The following is a 6,363-nucleotide window of genomic DNA, read 5'->3' as shown; positions in this document are numbered from 1 at the left end:
CTCACTTTTTTTCCTGGGGGTGGGAGCTTTCTCTCCCTATGTTACCCAAGAAGAGACAGCAATCATGGCCATATAGCCAAGCTGTAAGAATACCCCATAATACCCCACCATCAAGACAGGAGCCAGTACAAGCTGCTAGGCATTACATGTGAAAAGGGAAGCCTATCTCCAGGTCACATCCACCAGAAGACACTCAGTAAGCTTAGCAACGCAGAAACATACAGTCATTTCATCATTGAAAACACACCTAACTACTGAAAATGTACAAGAAAAAGCAACAAAAGATCTCAGTACATGTTCAAAAACAAAAAAGAGTAACTGATACAAATGGGCTTGAGGCAGACATAGACTTCCCACAAGAAGAAGAGCAGGCTTTGTATTTGCCTGAGAAGGAATTCAGGAGAATTATATTGAGGTGAATCCAAACATGCCACAGAAGGGTTGAGAAAAATAAGGAAGAATTCAAGAAAGTAATACAAAAACAATCAAATAAGACAGCATTGAAAACAATTCAAAACCTGCAAAAAAAAAAAAGGTCCAAATGATTAAAAATAAAATATCAAAAATGGACAATAAACTAAAATGGCAAAGGAATAGAATTGAAGAGATGGAAATCAGAACCAGCAAGCTGGAAGACAAATCTCTCAATATTGCTAAGACAGAAGAGCAAGCAGAAAAAAAGGATAAAAAAAAATCTGAAGAAAGTCTAAGATTCATGCTGGATAATATGAAGAGGAATAACTTAAGAATAATTGGCATTCCGCAACAGGAAGAATCAAAGAAGTCCACAGAGAAGACAGTTGAAGAGCTACTGGAAGAAATTTCCCTTAACATCTTGAAGAATGAGAAGATAAACATTGAATAAGCTGAACAAAAGCAAAGAAATATAGTCCCCGAAGGAAAATCACCAAGACATATCATAATCAAGCTCTCCAAATCCAAAGACAAGGAGAGGATCCTAAAAGCAGGTAGGGAAAAGAGAAGTGCTACTTATAATGACAAGCAAATCAGATTAAGCTCTGACTTCTCAGCAGAAACCATGCGGCAAGAAGGCAATGGGAAGACACATATAAAACCCTAAAAGAAAAAAAATTGTCAAACAACAATTGTCTATCCAGCAAAACTGTCAGTCAAATACGATGGTTCAATCAAAACATTTCAGGATAAACAGAAGCTGAAAGATTTTGTCAAAGTCAATCCAGTGCTTAAAATTATCCTAAAGGGAGTTCTTTGGACAGAAAACTAACAAGAACAGACAACAATGAGAGATTCACAGGCATGGCAACACCAACCAAACTCAGACAACAGATAGCAGAGTCCAGAACAAAATTACAACAACGAATTCAAAGGAGTTGAGAGGTTAACCAAAGATCAAAATACTAACAATGTCAAAGAAGGGAAAAATATAGGAACAAATATCCAGGTGGTGAGGAGGTCAGGTAGATTACAGGATACAATAGACTGTCTTAAATGGAGGGAAAAGTTAATTGACTATTGGGAAACCCCAAAGAAAGTTAATACTTCACAACTTACCATGAAAATGAAGATCCAAACAGAACAAGGAAATATTAAAACTAAGAACAAACTGACAAAAAATAGCACATAATCACAAACTCAACACAAGAAGGCATGCAGAACAAAGGAATGAACAATACCACAAAAAATTAACATAATGACAGCAATTAATTCACACCTATCCATAATTACACTGAACTGTCAATAGGTTGTTCAAACAGAACATGGGAACACTGAATGTTTTAAAATTAAGAAAGGTGTGTGACAAGTTTGTATTCTTTCACCATACTTATTCAACCTGTATGCTGAGCAAATAATCCAAGAGCTGGGTTCTATGAAGAAAAACGTGACATCAGGATTGGAGAAGACTCATTAACAACCTGTGATATGCAGATGATACAATCTTGCTTGCTGAAAGTGAAGAGGATTTGAAACATTTACTGATGAAGATCAAAGAGCACAGCTTTCGATATGGATTACATCTCAATGTTAAGAAAACAAAAATCCTCACCACTGGACCAATAAACAACATTCTTATCTACGGAGAAAAGATTGAAGTTGTCAAGGACTTCATTCTTCTTGGATCAACTATCAACACTCACGGAAGCAGCAGTCAAGAGATCAAATGATGTATTACATTAGGCAAATCTGCTGCACGGGAACTTTTAAAGTGTTGAAGAGCAAAAATGTCACCTTGAGGACTAAGGTGCACCTGAAACAAGCCATTGTATTTTCAATACCCTCCTATGGATGTGAAAGCTGGACAATGAATAAGGAAGACCTTAGAAGAATTGATGCCTTTGAATTATGGTGTTGGAGGAGAATACTAAAAGTGCCATGGGCTGCCAAAAGAACCAATAGATCTGTTTTGGAAGAAGTGCAGCCAGAGTGCTCCTTAGAGGCCAAGATGGCCAAACTTCATCTCTTATACTTTGGATATACTGTCAGAAGGGAACAGTCGCTGGAGAAGAATATCATGTTTGGTAAGATGGAGGGTCAGAAAAAAAGAGGAATACCCCCAACAGGATGGATTGGCCAGGTGGCAGCATCAATGGACTCAAGTGTGGCAACAGTAGTGAGGTTGGCCCAGGATCAGACATTGTTTCATTCTGTTGTGCATAAGGTCACTATGAGTCAGTGCCGATTCGATGGCACCTAACAATAACAACAACAATTTACAGATGAAATAGTGTTTTTAACTAAATCCTATTCTCATTATGGGGTTCTGCTGTGGCACTGTAGGATAAGCACTGGACCACAAGGTCATTTTAACAACAGGATTGGTGATTCAAATTTACCATCTGCTCCTCCTCAGAAACCCAATACAGAGTTGCTATGAGTCGAAACCAACTCAACAGCACTTAGTAACACCAACAATAACAACAATTCTTCTTCTAGAAAAGTTTTCATTATGAATTATCATTATAATAAGTTATAATAATTATTATTTGTTTCAATATGCTTAAATACTTTAACTCTCAAGGATTAATATAAAGTATAATGATAAGATCTGTTACATACATATTTATGTAAAATTCAATTACAGGCATCATCAGATACACGAAAGACAGTCAAATGAGTTTTATTCACATGTTCTCTGGTATCCCTCTAGACAATGAGTTTCATAAGTGCACAGATAAGACTATCTGTTTTATTCTTCCACAATTACGATACAATCTAGGAGCTCTTGTGGCACTGTAGGATAAGCATTGGACTGCTAACTGCAAGATCAGCAGTTCAAATGCAGAGCTGCAGGAGAAAGAAAAGGCTTTCTGCTCCTGTAAAGGTTTCCAAAGTAGGAAACCCTATACATGATCACTATGAGTTGGAATTAGCGCTCAATGGCAGGGAATATATAATTTAATAAATGATTATGGGAATAAGAAAGTGGGGAGAAAATGGGACATGAGAAAGGAAAGGAGGAATATATTAGCAAGCAAGAGGAAATTGATAGTTAATCATTTTATTAAGGGAATAATCTACAGGTTTGTTGTTGTTTTTTTTTCCTAGAAAATCTAGATCTAATAGGTAAAGTAGCAGAGAATACTGTTTCATAATCTAAGAATATAGTATTTAAAATATTTGAATCACTATTAATCCATCCTCAATATTCAAGAACTTATATTTCAAAAATTAGATGCATATTAAACTTAATTTTCACTTAACATTAGTCTTAAATGTTCTCCTAAGCAAATCAATAATGTAAACAGGATTTCAACACAAAACTGTTGTTTCAAAGCACTTTAACTACATATGATTTGTTTATTGTGTTGTTAGATGCTGTCAAGCTGGTTATGATTCATAATGATTCTATGTACAAGAAAATGAAACACTGGCAGGTCCTGCTCCTGCCATAAAATCATTCCTATGTTTGAGTACTTTGCTTCAGCCACTGTGTTAATGTCTCACTGAGGGCTTTCCTTGTTTTTTTGCTGATGCTTTACCACACATAATGAATAAGGAATGGAGGACTCTTCTGATATAATGTCCAAAGTATGTGTGAGATAAAGTCCAATCGTCATCCTTACTTCCAGGAGTATCTTTGTTTTATTTCTCCCGGTAGAGTTATGTTCTTTCTTCTGTCAGTCCTGTGTAGCTTATATTCTTCAGCAACACCACAATGTGTTAAGTCTAAATGATTCTTACTAATTCATCAGTGCAGGTCAAGTATTCTTTCATTTAATGAGTATGCATATAAGGCCTACTAAATGACAAGAACTAACTTGCATTATAAGGAGCAATACTTTGCATTATAATGAACAATATTATAATTTCCTCAAACATACTGTAGAACAAAGACTTTGGAAACATAGCCAAATGTAAACCCAGTGAGCTAAATTATGGAAATTTTGATTATAGTGTTATATTTAAATTTTTACAGTAAATTTTCATAAGGAAAAGGACCACAGGGAAGTATTCATGAAGAATGATTTGGCTTCCACTTCATCTTGGAGAACAAAAAACACATATAACTATGTTCATAAAATGATAGCCTATTTGGCCAGGAATTCATTTATTTATGTAGTCAGGGGGAGTCAGGACACGTATTATGGTTCTACTTTCTTCCTTTTGCTTGTTTCTTTTGATTGCTTTTAGAAAAACTGGTAGACTCAATTTTCCCAGGTCTCTTTACTTTTATTGGTTTACAATTACTTGTTTCACACAATTACGGGAAAGGAAAAAATAAATAAGTAAAACAGTAGCTACTGAGTTGACTCCATGTGTATTAGTAGAACTGTGCTCCATAAGGTCTAATTAAATGGCTCATTTTTCAAATGCAGATCATAAGCTCTTTCATCTGAGGCATCTCTGAGTGGACTTCAACTTCTATCCTTCAGTTATCAGTCAAGCAAGCTTGCATCGCACATATTCATGCACTACAGCAACCGCCTATGCCCTGAACATGAGTGGTGCATGTGAGAATGCAACCCATCGTCCAAGGAGTAAAACAGGATGTTTTTGGTGGATATGAGGAAAAGGAGTGGACCACTACTCAGATGTGATGCATTAGACACAAATAACTGAAGAGCAAAAATGTTGTGGGATGACATCAAGAATATCATGCAAGAAGAAAGCAAATTATGATTTAAAAGGCAGGCAACAATGAAAAGACAAAAAATGAATGTCAGAAAAGACTCTGAAACTTGCTCTTGTGTATGCAGAAGATTTAAAAATGGGGGAGGGGGGGGAATGAAGAAATAAAAGGGCTAAAAAGAAAAATTTTAAGGGTTCAAGAAGAAAACATCAAGTTTATAATGAAACGTGTAACAATCTGGATTTTTTTTTTTTTTTAAAGTAAAGAAAATTCTCAGCATTTCTCAAGATTAGGGAACTGAAGTTAAAACTCAAGCCTCAATATTAAAGGATATTGTGGGCAAAATAGTGAATGATGCAGATAGTATCAAAAGAAAATGGAATATACAGAGTAAGTATATCAATAAAATATAGTTGATGTTCAATCATTTCAAGAAGTACCATATAACCAAAAACTAATAGTACTAAATGAATAAGTCCAAACTACACTGCAAGTACTAGCAAAAAAAAACGAGTCTCCAGAAATCAACTATCAACTGAAAAATTACAACAAACTTATGCAGCTCTGAAGGTGCTCATTCATCTATGCAATGAAATCTGGAAGACAGTTCCTGGCCAACTGTTTGAAAGAGATCCCTATTTGTGCCCATTCCAAAGAGAGATGGCAAAACTGAATGCAGAAATCGTAGGACAATATCACTAGTATCACACACAAGTAAAAGTTTGCTAAAAAAAAACCATTGAAAAACAGTTTCAACAGAACATCAACAGAGAACTGCCAAAACGTCAATAAAGAGATGCAAAGCAAAACAATGAAATATCATTTCACCACAGCATTAATAGCAAAGTTCTAAAAAACAAAATTACAAATGTAGGTGATGTAGAAAGACAGGGGCCCTCATACATTTCTGGTGCAATTGTAAAATGATACAACCAATGTGAAAAATGGTATGGCACTTCCTCAAAAATTTGGAGCTAGAAATACTGTATGACCTACAATACTTCTACTTATTATATATCCATAAGAAATAAGAGCCATGACACCCATGTTTATTACAGCACAAAACATGGAGAAAGCCTAATTACCCACCAATGGAAGAACGGATATCAAACTTTGATACATACACACAATGGAATACTAATAATATGCAACGTTGAAGAATAAAGATGAATCTGCAAAATACATATAACATGAATAAACCTGGAGGGCACTATGCTAAGTGAAATTGTTGTTGTTAAGTACCATCAAGTCGGTTCCGACCCTTAGCAACCCTACAAAGAGTTTCCAAGGAGCAGCTGATGAGCTTGAACCAC

This window comes from Chrysochloris asiatica, unplaced genomic scaffold (genome assembly GCF_000296735.1).
Source record: "Chrysochloris asiatica unplaced genomic scaffold, ChrAsi1.0 scaffold00387, whole genome shotgun sequence".
Taxonomy (NCBI): Eukaryota; Metazoa; Chordata; class Mammalia; order Afrosoricida; family Chrysochloridae; genus Chrysochloris; species Chrysochloris asiatica.
Note: the sequence above shows the minus strand (reverse complement) of the source record.